Source organism: Ranitomeya variabilis, chromosome 3 (assembly GCF_051348905.1).
Source record: "Ranitomeya variabilis isolate aRanVar5 chromosome 3, aRanVar5.hap1, whole genome shotgun sequence".
Taxonomy (NCBI): domain Eukaryota; kingdom Metazoa; phylum Chordata; class Amphibia; order Anura; family Dendrobatidae; genus Ranitomeya; species Ranitomeya variabilis.
The window spans coordinates 443,556,214-443,570,402 of record NC_135234.1 but is presented as its reverse complement, the minus strand read 5'-3'; the positions used below and the strand labels follow the sequence as shown (position 1 = coordinate 443,570,402).

At 48.5% G+C, this 14,189-nt stretch overlaps 1 protein-coding gene across 4 annotated transcripts in view; it reads right to left on the bottom strand.

Annotated features, from left to right (window-relative positions):
- Positions 1-11,585, bottom strand: part of CLIP2 (CAP-Gly domain containing linker protein 2) — a 187,864-nt gene extending 176,279 nt beyond the window's left edge. The window contains exon 1 of one of the 4 annotated variants that reach the window (XM_077296459.1): positions 11,005-11,585. The gene's annotated coding sequence lies outside the window, so the exon portion shown is untranslated. The remainder of the gene's footprint in view (positions 1-11,004) is intronic. The other 3 variants (XM_077296461.1, XM_077296460.1, XM_077296462.1) reach the window with 3 other exon arrangements.
- Positions 11,586-14,189: the final 2,604 nt, after the last annotated feature.

Here is a 14,189-nt window from a genome sequence, read left to right as displayed (position 1 = left end):
ACATCACCACTTGCATGCTTGATCTGCTCCCATCCCACCTCATCCCTTACCTCGCCACAGTCTTCATCCCAACCCTAACACATCTCTTCAACCTCTCACTCACAACTGGTCTCTTCCCCTCATCCTTCAAACATGCCAAGGTCACACCCATCCTCAAAAAGCCCTCGCTCAACCCATCCTCTGTGTCTAGCTATCGCCCGATATCTCTTCTCCCTTATGCCTCAAAACTACTGGAACAGCATGTCCATCTTGAACTGTCCTCCCACCTCTCCTCCTGCTCCCTCTTTGACTGGTTACAATCTGGCTTCCGACCACATCACTCAACTGAAACTGTCCTAACTAAAGTCATCAATGACCTACTAACCTCCAAAAGCAAGCAACACTACTCTGTCCTCCTTCTCCTGGACCTGTCTTCTGCCTTTGACACTGTGGACCACTCCCTCCTGCTACAGATTCTTTCATCCCTTGGCATCAGAGACTTGGCCCTATCCTGGATCTCATCATATCTAACAGACCGAACCTCTCCCACACCACCTCCTCACCTCGCCCTTTGTCTGTCGGTGTTCTTCAAGGCTCAGTTCTAAGACCCCTACTCTTCTGATAATAATAATAATAATTTTATTTATATAGCGCCAACATATTCCGCAGCGCTTTACAACTTATAGAGGGGACTTGTACAGACAATAGACATTACAGCATAACAGAAATCACAGTTCAAAACAGATACCAGGAGGAATGATGGCCCTGCTCGCAAGCTTACAAACTATGAGGAAAAGGGGAGACATGAGAGGTGGATGGTAACAATTGCTTTAGTTATTTGGACCAGCCATAGTGTAAGGCTCGGGTGTTCATGTAAAGCTGCATGAACCAGTTAACAGCCTAAGTATGTAGCAGTACAGACACAGAGGCTATTGACTGCATAGAGTGTATGAGAACATGATGCGAGGAACCTCTTTTTTTTTTTTTTTTTTTAGGCCACACAGGGATAGTTAGGTTAATGCGTTGAGGCGGTAGGCCAGCCTGAACAAATGCGTTTTTAGGTCACGCTTAAAACTGTGGGGATTGGGGATTAATCGTATTAACCTAGGTAGTGCATTCCAAAGAATCGGCGCAGCACGTGTAAAGTCTTGGAGACGGGAATGGGAGGTTCTGATTATTGAGGATGCTAGCCTGAGGTCATCAGCGGAGCGGAGGGCACGGGTAGGGTGGTAGACTGAGACCAGAGAGGAGATGTAGGGTGGTGCTGAGCCATGGAGTGCTTTGTGGATGAGGGTAGTAGTTTTGTACTGGATTCTGGAGTGGATGGGTAGCCAGTGTAATGACTGGCACAAGGTAGAGGCATCGGTGTAACGGTTGGTGAGGAATATGATCCTGGTAGCAGCATTCAGGACAGATTGGAGAGGGGAGAGTTTGGCAAGAGGGAGGCCGATTAGTAGAGAGTTACAATAGTCCAGACGAGAATGAATAAGTGAGACAGTAAGAGTTTTTGCAGAGTCGAAAGTAAGAAAAGGGCGAATTCTAGAAATATTTTTGAGATGCAGATAAGAAGAGCGAGCCAGTGATCGGATGTGGGGGGTGAACGAAAGCTCGGAATCAAGGATGACCCCAAGGCAGCGGGCATGTTGCTTTGGAGTAATGATTGAACCGCACACGGAGATGGCAATGTCAGGCAAAGGTAGGTTAGTAGAGGGAGAACACGAGGAGTTCAGTTTTTGACAGGTTCAGTTTCAGATAGAGGGAGGACATGATGTTAGAGACAGCGGTAAGACAATCACTGGTGTTTTCTAAGAAGGTCGGAGTGAAAGCAGGAGAAGAGGTGTATAATTGGGTGTCGTCAGCATAGAGATGGTACTGGAAACCAAATCTACTGATTGTTTGTCCAATAGGGGCAGTATACAAAGAGTAGAGGAGGGGGCCTCTTCTCCATCCACACCTTTGGCCTGGCACAGCTCATAGAATCCCACGGTTTGCAGTATCATCTCTACGCCGATGACACGCAGATCTACCTATCTGGACCTGACCTCACGTCCTTACTCACCAAAATCCCAGACTGTCTGTCTGCTATCTCAACCTTCTTTTCTGCTCGCTTTCTAAAACTGAACATGGACAAAACAGAATTCATCATCTTTCCCCCATCTCACACTACCCCTCCACCAGACCTATCCATCAATGTCAATGGCTGCTCACTTTCCCCAGTCCCACATGCTCGGGGTGATCCTCGACTCTGCCCTATCTTTCAAGCCACATATCCAAGCCCTTGCCTCCTCCTGCCGTCTCAAACTCAAAAATATTTCCCAGATCCACGCATTCCTTGACCACTAAACCAGAAAAACACTATTGCACGCCCTTATAATCTCCCGCCTTGACTACTGCAACCTCCTACTCTCTGGCCTCCCCTCTAGCACTCTGGCACCACTCCAATCCATCCTACACTCTGCTGCCTCCCCACTATTCCCCAGCCTCTCCCCTATGCCAAACCCTTCACTGGCTTTCTATCGTCCAGAGACTCCAGTTCAAAACACTAACTATGACATACAAAGCCATCCACAACCAGGTCTCCTCCATACATCTGTGACATGGTCTCCCGGTACTTACCTACACGCAACCTTCGATCTTCACAAGATCTCCTTTTCTACTCCCCTCTTATCTCTTCTTCCCACAACCGCATCCAAGACTCCTCCCGTGCTTCCCCCATACTCTGGAACTCTCTACCCCAACACATCAGACTCTCGTCTACCATAGAATCCTTCAAAAAGAACCTGAAGACTCATCTTTTCCGACAAGCCTACAGCCTGCAGTGATCCTCAACCTACTAAACCACCGCACAACCAGCTCTACCCTCTCCTAGTGTATCCTCACCCATCCCCTGCAGACTGTGAGCCCTCGCGGGCAGGGTCCTCCCTCCTTCTGTACCTGTTAGCAGGGTCGGACTGGCCCACCGGAGAACCGGAGGATTCTCCGGTGGGCCCAGGCACTGACACCTGCTGGCATATTGGCCAGCAGCTGCCTAGGGCCCCCACTCCCCCAGTCAGTGGAGTGTCGCTAACAGCGGCACACCCAGCTGCTATGGGGCCCCTGAGTCAAGGGGGGCCCTTCTGGTGCCATAGAGCAGCAGATAGACAGGAGTCTGTCCCCGCTGCTAAAGAGAAATGAATATTCACGCTTCCCCACGCCCCCATGGGCGTGGAGAGGCGTGAATACCATTTCACTTTAATGGCGGGCAGCGTTAGCCGCTTGCTGAGGCTAACACTGCCCGCCGCTGCTGCTGAATGGGGGGCCCCGGAGGTGGGCCCCTAAAGGGCGGCGATCCTTGATTGCGATCCCTGCAGCTTGGGACCAGAGCGGAGCTGCAGGGATCCACGCCGTCCACCTTCCTGCCCGGCACTTCCTGTCTGAATCAGCGCGGCTGGATGACGTCATCATTCAGCACGGCTGTTTCAGGCAGAAAGTTGCCGGGATGTGCTGCGGCTGCTGGGAACGTGCGGAGAGGTGAGTGGGTGCTGTATGTGTGCGCGAGTGCGGCTGTGTGTGTGTATGTGTGCCTGCGTCTGTGTGTGTGCGGCTGTGTGTGTGTGTGCCTGCATGTGTGCGGCTGTGTGTGTGTCTGTGTGTGCGTCTCTGCCTGCGTGTGTCCCTGCCTCCGTGTGTGCAGCTGTGTGTGTGGGGGGAGGCAATGATGGTGCTGGAGGCAATGATGATGGTGGTGGGGCAATGATGATGGTGGTGGGGCAATGATAATTGTGCTGGAGGCAATGATGATGATGGTGGTGGGGGCAATGAAGATGGTGCTGGAGGCAATGATGATGATGATGGTGGTGGGGCAATGATGATGGTGCTGGAGGCGATGATGATGGTGGTGGGGACAATGATGATAGTGCTGGAGGCAATGATGATGGTGCTGGAGGCAATGATGATGGTGCTGGAGGCAATGATGATGGTGGTGGGGGCAATGATGATGGTGGTGGGGCAATGATGATGGTGGTGGGGGCAATGATGATGGTGGTGGGGGCAATGATGATGGTGGTGGGGGCAATGATGGTCGTAGGGGCAATGATGATGATGGTGGTGGGGGAAGCAGTGATGATGGTGGTGGGGGCAATGATGATGATGGTGGTGGGGGAGGCAATGATGATGGTGGGGAAGAAAGCAATGATGGTTGTGGTGTAAAGGACAAAGATGGTAGTGGTGGAAAGGACAATGGTGGTGGGGAGGAGGCAATGATGGAGGTGGTAATGAGTACAATGGTGGAGGGGGAGAACAATGATGATGGTGGAGGGGGCTGCATTATACCGTTTCAGGGGGGCTGCATTATACCCTATGAGATGGCTACATTAAAATTCTGTTGGGGCTGCATTATTCTCTGAGGGGGCTGCATCTTACTATATGAGGGGAGCTGCATTATGCCCTATGAGGGGCTACAATATATTCTATGGGGGGCTGCCTTATGAGGGGTTGCATTATACTCTGAGGGGGCTATATTATATTCTGTGGAGGGGCTGCATTATATTATATGTGGGGGCTGCATTATTCTCTCAGGTGGCTACATCATACTGTATGAGGGGAACTGCATTATGCCCTATGAGGGGGCTACAGTATATTCTATGGGGGGTTGTATTATACTCTGAGGGGCTACATTATATTCTATGGGGGGTGGCTGCATTATATTTTGTGGGGTGCTGTATTATATTCTATGAGGGGGGCTGCATTATATTCTATGGGGTGCTGCATTAAATTCTGTGGGAGGCTACATTATATTCTATGAGGGGGGCTACTTTATATTCTATGAGGGGGCTACCCCAACCCCTGCTACATAATTAAGATGTGTACTACCTTATATTATGCCCTGATATTAGCGTGTTTTACCGCACAATTGATGGTCTTGAATGTATTTCTATGTAGCTACATAGTGGGCCCCAAGAATGATTTTCTCTGGTGGGCCCAAGGAGCTCCAGTCCGACGCTGCCTGTTAGTGCCTTGTTTTTTGCTCATGTTTATTGTATTTGTCTATGTTTGCCCCCTTTTTCACATGTAAATCACCATGGAATAAATGGCGCTATAAAAAATGTATAATAATAATAATATTGTAGGCAGTGGCGTAACTACAAAGTTATGGGCCCCGGTGCGAACTTCCAAATGGGCCCCCCCCCCTGCAGCCCTGCCATACAACTCAATGTAACCCCCATAGAATACAACGCAGCCCCCCTCATAGTGTAATGCAGCCCCTCCATACAGGGGCAGTGAGAAAGACACGAGCACATGGTGACGAGGGGGCAGGGGAGAGGGCACAAGGGGGCTAGGGGAGACAGGCACAAGGGTAACATAGGGGGGATAACATAGATGGATAACATAGGGGGGTAACATAGATGCTCCATAGAAAGCTGTGCCACATATAATGCTCCATACCGTTGATTATTGCCCCATAGATGCTCCATAGAAAGCTGTGCCATATATAATGCTCTGCACCGTTCATTATGGCCCCATAGATGCTCCATAGAAAGCTGTGCCATATATAATGTTCTGCACCATTCAGTATGGCCCCATAGATGCTCCATAGAAAGCTGTGCCATATATAATGCTCTGCACCGTTCAGTATGGCCCCATAGATGCTCCATAGAAAGCTGTGCCATATATAATGCTCTGCACCGTTCAGTATGGCCCCATAGATGCTCCATAGAAAGCTGTGCAACATATAATGCTCTGCACCGTTGATTATTGCCCCATAGATGCTCCATAGAAAGCTGTGCCATATATAATGCTCTGCACCGTTGATTATTGCCCCATAGATGCTCCATAGAAAGCTGTGCCATATAAAATGCTCTGCAGCGTTGATTATTGCCCCATAGAAAGCTGTGCCATATACAATGCTCTGCACCGTTGATTATTGCCCCATAGATACTCCATATAAAGCTGTGCAATATATAATGCTGCTGCTGCTGCAATAAAAAAAAAAAATCACATACTCACCTCTCTTCGCTCAGGACACCGGCGCTTTACCAGCTCCTCGTGCGGCTCCGTCTCCAGCACTGACGCTCAGCAGAGGGCGCGAACTGACTACGCCACCGCGCCCTCTGACCTGAGCGTCACGCTGATGACGGAGCCGCACCGGAACGAGGAGCGGTAAATATCGCGCAGCGCTGTATACTCACCTACTGCTGGCGTGGTCCCTGCGCGTCCTTGCTTCTTCCAGCGCTGCATATTCTTCCTGTACTGAGCGGTCACATGGTCCCGCTCATTACCGAAATGAATATGCGGCTCCACCTCTATGGGAGGTGGAGCCGCATATTCATTTCGGTAATGAGCGGGACCATGTGACCGCTCAGTACAGGAAGAATATGCAGCGCTGGAAGAAGCAGGGACGTGCAGGGACCGCGCCAGCAGTAGGTGAGTATAATTAGATAGCAAATCTCCTGCACTGCAACATGGTGTTGGGTGCCTCTGACCTGCCGGGCCCCTGACCTGCCGGGCCCGGTCGCACTGCCAACCGCTGCGACCGCGGTAGTTACGCCCCTGATTGTAGGGTTTGGTCCTCTGTAGTGTTTACTCCAGTTGGTTCAAGGAATCTCAGTGCGGCTGTGCTGCAAATCCATTAGCCACATGCATTATTAACAGAAAAGTGGCAGGAAATTTCAAGTTCTTGATTACCGCTTAATTAATATATTCTATGTGCAATTATTCATGCAAATTGCTAATATATTAGTGTAAATGCACTAAATACGAGCCTACACTTTGAGCATAAACAAACAAGCCAACAGAGAAACCGAAACATATCACTGCATGGAAAAAGGTAGTTATTGCTTAAAGGATGTAGCTACTGCTGCTTTTCAAATTCATGGTGTTAGCGTTTATTAGGAGACAAATCTTCCTCCAGTAGGGACTGGTGTAGGATTTCTGACAAGGCACACAATGAGGTGCACGCTACTCGCTCCATGCTACTGATTCACGATTACGCATACGCACATCTCCTCATTCACACCAGTCTTGATGAATCGGGCCCAAAATATTTACTCCTCATACTCTTTTGTGTCAGCTGAATCTTCTTTCTTGAGCTGCATTTACATTGCACGACAACCATGAATGAGCGTTCTTAAAAACGCTTGTTTCACAGCTACCTTATGTCACGATCAGCTGCAGCCGCTGGTGCGGCCCAGCCCATAGACGCCCCCATGCGACCGAACATGAGGGCGTGAATCGCGCGTCCCCCGGGGATGCAATACGGACCCTTTATACCGCAGAGGGGGACCCGGGCGTACCCGAACTAGGGGAGGGCAGAGACCGGGGCTCTGGGGCAGCTGAGCATGTGGACAAGGAAAGAGACACGTAGGACTTGATTACACCGCACAACTTCAGGTATAGAGAAAGTAAAGTTTACTAAAGTAAAGTCACACAGTACATAAACGAAACATAATGATGTCAGGACATCAGGGTACACGAGGTCATCAGGACGCAGGCAAGACATCAGGACACACGAGGTCATCGGGACATCAGGGTACACGAGGTCATCAGGGCATCAGGGTACATCAAGTCATCAGGACATCTGGACCCAGGGTCACCGGCAGACATCAGACAGGAGTCGTTCGGCTCCGGACATCCGACATGACCTACAGGCACCATCACAGTCATCAGGCTCCAAGCTCCAAACAGCAGTCATACTGCGGTCGTCAGGCTCCGGGCATCGGACCTAGGAAGGAACTCAAGCGGGATGGTGCTAGATCCGCAGGATTGCTGGGCCTGCCAGGAGCTAGCACCGCATGGTATCCAGAGCACAGAGTAGATACTCAGCAGAAACACCGGTTACCAGAGACTCAAAGTCATTGGATGTGAGGCTCCATATGCAGAGGGATTCCAGGAACATAATCACAGCAGACACAGTTCAGACAGGTTCAGGTACAGGACAGGTACAGGATAAAGGATTCAGGCCTGGATATACCGCCTCCAGGACAGGCGCAAGAACAGGACAAAACAGGAATCAAGGCAAGGACTTTGGTACCAAAACATAGACAGGAGAGATGCAGGAACACAAACACACATAGGTTCAGGAGCTTCATAGTTCAGGAGCTTTGTGAGTAGCTCAGGCCCTGCCCAAAGGGCAGGGGAACTTTATATAGGAGCTACCCCTCAGCAATTGGCTGGGGACAGCATTTCAAGTACACACCCTAACCCTGATAAAAGAAGGGGAGGTGTGGCAGCGCATGCCCTTAGCACACACAGAAACCATTACAGCACAATCAGTGCAGGAACTGAGGCTCAGGGCACCAGGCTGTGACTGCACGCACTGACACACATGGAAAGTCATGCACCAGCTGCAAATGACCTCACAACCCGCGGACAGCTTCCACAGCAGCAACCAGGCACCGCACATGCGGATGGTCAAGCAATAGAAAAGACCTAACCACCCATGTACGGCTGCGCAGCAGAGCAGGGAACTGAGAAGGCTCCATCCAGGTAACAGCCAACAGTATCCCAGCTCAAATTAGGGGGAAAAGAGTAAAGGGTTAAAGCAAACATATGCATTGTCACGCCGAAAACCAGATACAGACAGAACGGCGTGACGCCTTACAGTGTAAACAGGCTGCTAGTCACTCATGTGAGGCAGTGACCGGTGTCAAAGGTAGGGCTCGCTGTGTGTTCTCCCCAGGATGGGCACGGAGGTGTACTGAGGCGATGGGGGTGCACTGTAGTCACAGACGTAGCTGTGATTGCAATTGTGAGGCAGTGACAAATGTCGCAAATAGAGGTCGCTGTGGGTTCTCCCCAGGATGTGCACGGAGGCATATGGAGGCCATGAGAGTGCATTGCAGTCACAGGCGTAGCTGTGATTGCAATGCAGACTATTATTTGGTCACTATATGGTGGTAATACATTATCCGGTGATGGTGTGATTTTATTTTTTCCTCGCATGTGGCATTATTCATCATTTTATAAATGTATGTGACACATTCCCTTAAAGAAAAATATACCTAAAAAGAGTATTGTGTATTTTAACTAATGTTTAACAGGTTGGAGTAGAGTAGGGGGTCTTCCAAAAGAGTCTACCGTGTCATGGTGGCAGGCTTAAAAATTTTGGGTGAAATCAAAAGCTGCTGGCTATACATGTGATATGGTGTTCGATGGAAACTGTTAATGTGTGATTGGTGAGGACGTGGTACAAAAGTGGAGTTTTCCAAGAGTGGGTGGTGGGACTGTGGAAGGTTCGTGGGATGGAGGTGGAGCATGGCCAGAGTCTCAAGGGGGGCTTAAAATTTTGCCAGTATAGGGCCCAGAAATTCCTGATGGCAGCCCTGATGCTCACTGAGAAATCACTGAGTATAGATCGCTCAGTGAGTATCATTTACTTTGGTTACCCATGTTAAGCTTTCAATGACTTCCGATGTTTTTAAAGGTTTACCGATCGGCGATCGTATCGGTCTGCATAAATGCACCCTAAAGTTATGTGATAGTAAACATTGTCTAATAACCCTGTTTATCCTGCTTCTACTGAAAACACTTTAAGATAATACACTAGACGTCAATAAACTAAAGAATGCAGCATTATGCTAAACAAAAGTTGAATTTCCTTGATTGGATTTGGCACTTGAGAAGGGTATAGAGAGAGGAAGTAATTACACCATTTATTGCAGATTGTGGAGCTTAGCCTGTATTCCCAATCTAAGGAATTAACTGTTTAAAAACATTTTCCTTCCTCCACCAGAAGTGAATTACAACATAACCCCCTGTGAGTCCCACTATTTCCAGCAAAAACTCATAGTTTGTGATGTGTATTTCTGTGCTGTGTAGACTATCATCTAAGTTTCACACTCTAAAAATATGGGGACCAGGACAAAGATCTGCTGTTAGCAGTAATGCCAATTGGGATGTCCCAGCAGCCTTCAGTCTATTAGACATCCTCATCTAAATGGCCCTGGAAGTTGGCACTGATATCTGCTTACTCATGGAGAAAATAGACAAGGAGAGATTTGCCTCCTTGACAATTGTGTGGCTATACAGTCACCCAGGTGGTGATGTCAGTGTCCCCATACTCATTATGTTTTGATACAGGATCAAAAGGTTTGGAAAATAAAAAATTAAAGTAGAAAGTGATGAACTTCAGAGAGGAATGTCCAAATGACAACTGCTGCAATATGGGCCAAGAGACAGCCATTCGAACGGCCACATTTTCCCACGAAGCTTTGTCCGAAGGTCAAAAAATTACCGACATTCTCAATCAAAATAAAGCAATAAAACATATGTCTGGGTTACAAGATGATGAAATATAGAGATGTTGCCAGTCTCAACAGGAAAAATGCTGCACACCAGTGGGATGGACTACATAATAGAAGTCACACTGGAACATGAGACCGCCACATGAGCTATGCCACATTTTCAAGAAAATTGGTAAAAAGCCATTCTACTATGGTCTCCACAACGGAAATATTGGGTATACTCTACCTTCTATTGTCCTCCACAAATCGGAGCCACGCTAGAAGTGCATCTATTCTTTTTTCGGAGCTGCACATACTGTAAGCCTGCCCGCCAGTCTGTGCCTTTCCCCAGCCATCCACCTATCTCATTATCTACTATGACTCCATCTGGTCTCTCACATCCCTTAATTATGTACATTACCTATGGAATTCATTTCCCCATATCTCATGATTGACTTCCAATGTGTCAGAAATTCCACGCTCTTCCTGCCAATGACGATAACAGATGCATTGTCTTTTAACCACACATCTCCCTTATTCCAGCAGAAATTCAAAATGTCACTTGGATTCTTCTATGGTAGAAAAAAAAATCCACTCCCCATCAGTGGGAGCAAATCCTAATATGTTACTTCATTTCATTAACACCCCCAGATGCCACCCAGTTGGCCAGCAACGTGCCCAGTCCATCGACCAGGCAGCATGGAGCAGATCACCGGTGCCTCCTTTGTTGCAGATCTCCAAGGAGTTGCTGGTAACTCCCCTACACACCCTTCCCATGCCACCCCAGTACCAGAGAAATGCCAATGCCGGCAGATTATGCCCTTACCTCCTGACATGTCAGCATCCACTAAAGCCTGGGTATCAGATGTTGTAAATCCCAGCCCAGCCCTGCAGTCAGCTCTCAGCCCAGCCACTCCCTGCAGGCAAAGGACTCAACGTGGGGGAGGAAGCAGTGGCCAGAGTGGGCACAGCAGTGACAGCAGCAGAGTTCAGATCATACCTTGTCCTTCCTGGGCTTGGTGAAGGGCACATCCAGAAGCCATGCAGCAGCAGTCAGGAGCTGTGCACAGCAGCAGCAGCAGCAGCCCTGTGCGGCATCCCATTCATTGTAGTAGTGCCCTGTGTCTAGCCACTTGTCCTCCTAGTGGATGTGCAGGCTGAGCTGGGCTGTGCAGGCTGAGCTGGGCTGTGCAGGCTGAGCTGGGCTGTGGATGCCTCCCCGGCTGTCTCACAAGCACTCAGGCTGCATTACTGAATGGAGGAAACAAAAGAGGAAGCAGAGGGGAGATCGCCAGTCACAGAGAGGAGGAGGAGGAGGGGAAATCCAGCTGTTTTTATGAGGCAGCACAGAATGGAGACTTCTGTTTCCCAGACCGGCAGTTTTTTTTTAAAGCCAGGAGGGAGGGCAGATTTCTTTGAGGCTCAGATTTCCTCTAAGGGAATATAGCTGCTCCTCCCATGTGCCATGGCCATGATGCCATGTAACAGTAGCACTGGGCATGGCTGAGAGAACAGAACTCTGCCCTGTGGTTAGACTGAGAAGAACATGATACTATGGAAGGGAAATTTTCATTACAGATAGAAGTTGATTTGATTAACCATTTTTAAATATGGTATTAGAATCCGATATTAAATCAATGCAAAAGTTATTGTTTGTTTTGTAATGTGAAACAATCATTTCTAGCACGTAAAGTGTTACATAAAATAGTTTAGTAACCTACATTATCTTCCTTATGCCTTAATGGTGCAATTCCTTCGCTACGGCTGGCGTCTCGCTTGGACCTTGAATTGGCAGTGACGATCAGGGCCGTCATCAGGGCATTACTGCCCTTACTGCTGTATGGGGCCTGGTGAGCAGCAGTACACAGAGGGGCCCATAGGTCCGGGGCCCCGCTCTTGTGCTTCTGCTGATCGGAACCCATCCTGCTCTAAAATACTGGGCTCTGCGGTGCACATGTCGGCGCTGGGCCCCGGGAGCCTTTCTGGATCTGTCCACAGCTGTCTAATCTTGACAGCTGCACAGCTCCTGCTCGGTTGTCACTAAAATATATGGGCTTCCTCTAGGTCCTGACTACAGCCCATACACTCTAGCTGTCTCAGTAGTGAATGCGCTAGAATGCATTGGCTCCTTCCAGGTAATACGAACAGGGATAAAGGAAAATACCAAGGCTGAGTGATGTCAGGCTGTATGTTCTGAGAATTGGCACAGATGTAAAATACTCATTCAAAGTATCGAATGCCTCCCTGGCCGGACTGCACCACTTGGAAAAGTCTGCCCCTTTCTTCGTCATATCCGTCAGAGGTTTGGCGACTACCGAAAAGTTTTTGATGACCTTATGGTAGTAGTTGACGAAACCCTTCAAATCCTCAGGATGATCCCAATCCAGTACTGCCCAGACTTTTGCCAGATCCATGTGAAAACCGGTGGACGATAAAACATATCCTACAAAAGCCATCTCCTGAACCGAGCACATACATTTCTCAGGTTTGACAAATAATTTATTGTCTCTGAGTATCTGTAAGACCTGCCTGACATGTACCTGATATGACTCAAGGTCAGATGAATAAATTGTTATGTCATCAAGATAGATTATGACAAATCTACCTACCAGGTGAATAAAGATATCATTTACAAAGTGCTGAAAAACAGAGGAAGCATGTCAGCCCAAATTACATCACAAGGTTCTCATAGTGTCCTTCAGGAATATTGAAAGCTGTTTTCCACTCATCCCCCTCTTTAATACGAATGAGATTATATGCGCCTCTGAGATCCATTTTAGAAAACCATTTTGCCCCTACAATCTGATTAAAGAGGTCTGGGATGAGTGGGAGCAGATACGGATCCCAGACCATGATCTGATTGGCTTTCGCTTAAATTTAGGCAGGAACGTAACCCCCGTCTTTCTTCTTTACAAAGGAAAACCCCACATCAATGGGGGATGAGGATGGTCTGATATGACCCTTTGCCAAAGTTTCCGCGATGTAGTCCTTCATGGCCTGCTTCTCTGGATCAGAGATATTATATAGTCTGCTCTTTGGCAGCTGGGCCTCAGGGACAAGATTAAAGGGAACCTGTCACCCCCCTCAGGCGTTTGTAACTAAAAGAGCCACCTTGTGCAGCACAAATGCTGCATTCTGACAAGGTGGCTCTTTTAGTTATGATGCCTGCACACGCTGAAATAAATGTTTATAAAATGTGCCGCCTCATACCCTCAAATCGTCCCGGGGGCGGGACTTTCCTTCCTAATCTAACGCAGCACAGCCGTCACTCCGGGCCTGTGGGCGCCGCCTCCTCTTGCTGCATTATCGTCCCCGGCGCCTGCGCTGTAAGTACAAAGGGCAGCACAATTGCGCATGCCCGAAAAAAAAAACGTAATGGGCAGGCGCCGGGGACGATAATGCAGCAAGAGGAGGCGGCGCCCACAGGCCCGGACTGTGCTGCGTCTGATTAGGAAGGAAAGTCCCGCCCCCGGGACAATTTCAGGGTATGAGGGGGCACATTTTATAAACGTTTATTTCAGCGTTTGCAGGGAGCATAACTAAAAGAGCCACCTTGTCAGAATGCAGCATTTGTGCTGCACAAGGTGGCTCTTTTAGTTACAAACGCCTGAGGGGGGTGATAGGTTCCCTTTAACGACGCAGTCATGAGAACAATGGGGATGAAGTTCTTGGCACCTCTACTCCGAAAACACATCCCCAAAAATCAGACTTGAATTTAAAGCACAGACTGAGTATCCATCCTTGCAAGCCGTGTACCCAAGCGGTGTCCTTGACAATACTCACTCCACTTAACCACCTCCCGAATCTGATACAGTTGTGCTCAAAAATTTACATAGTAACATAGTAAAATAGTTAGCAAGGCCTAAAAAAGACATTTGTCCATCCAGTTCAGCCTATATTCCGTCAGAATAAATCCCCAGATCTGTGTCCTTCTAAAGAACCTAATAACTGTACATACCCTGGCAGAAGTTTTACTTTCTTGGCCTTTTTGTGTCAACTTCTGTGCATGTT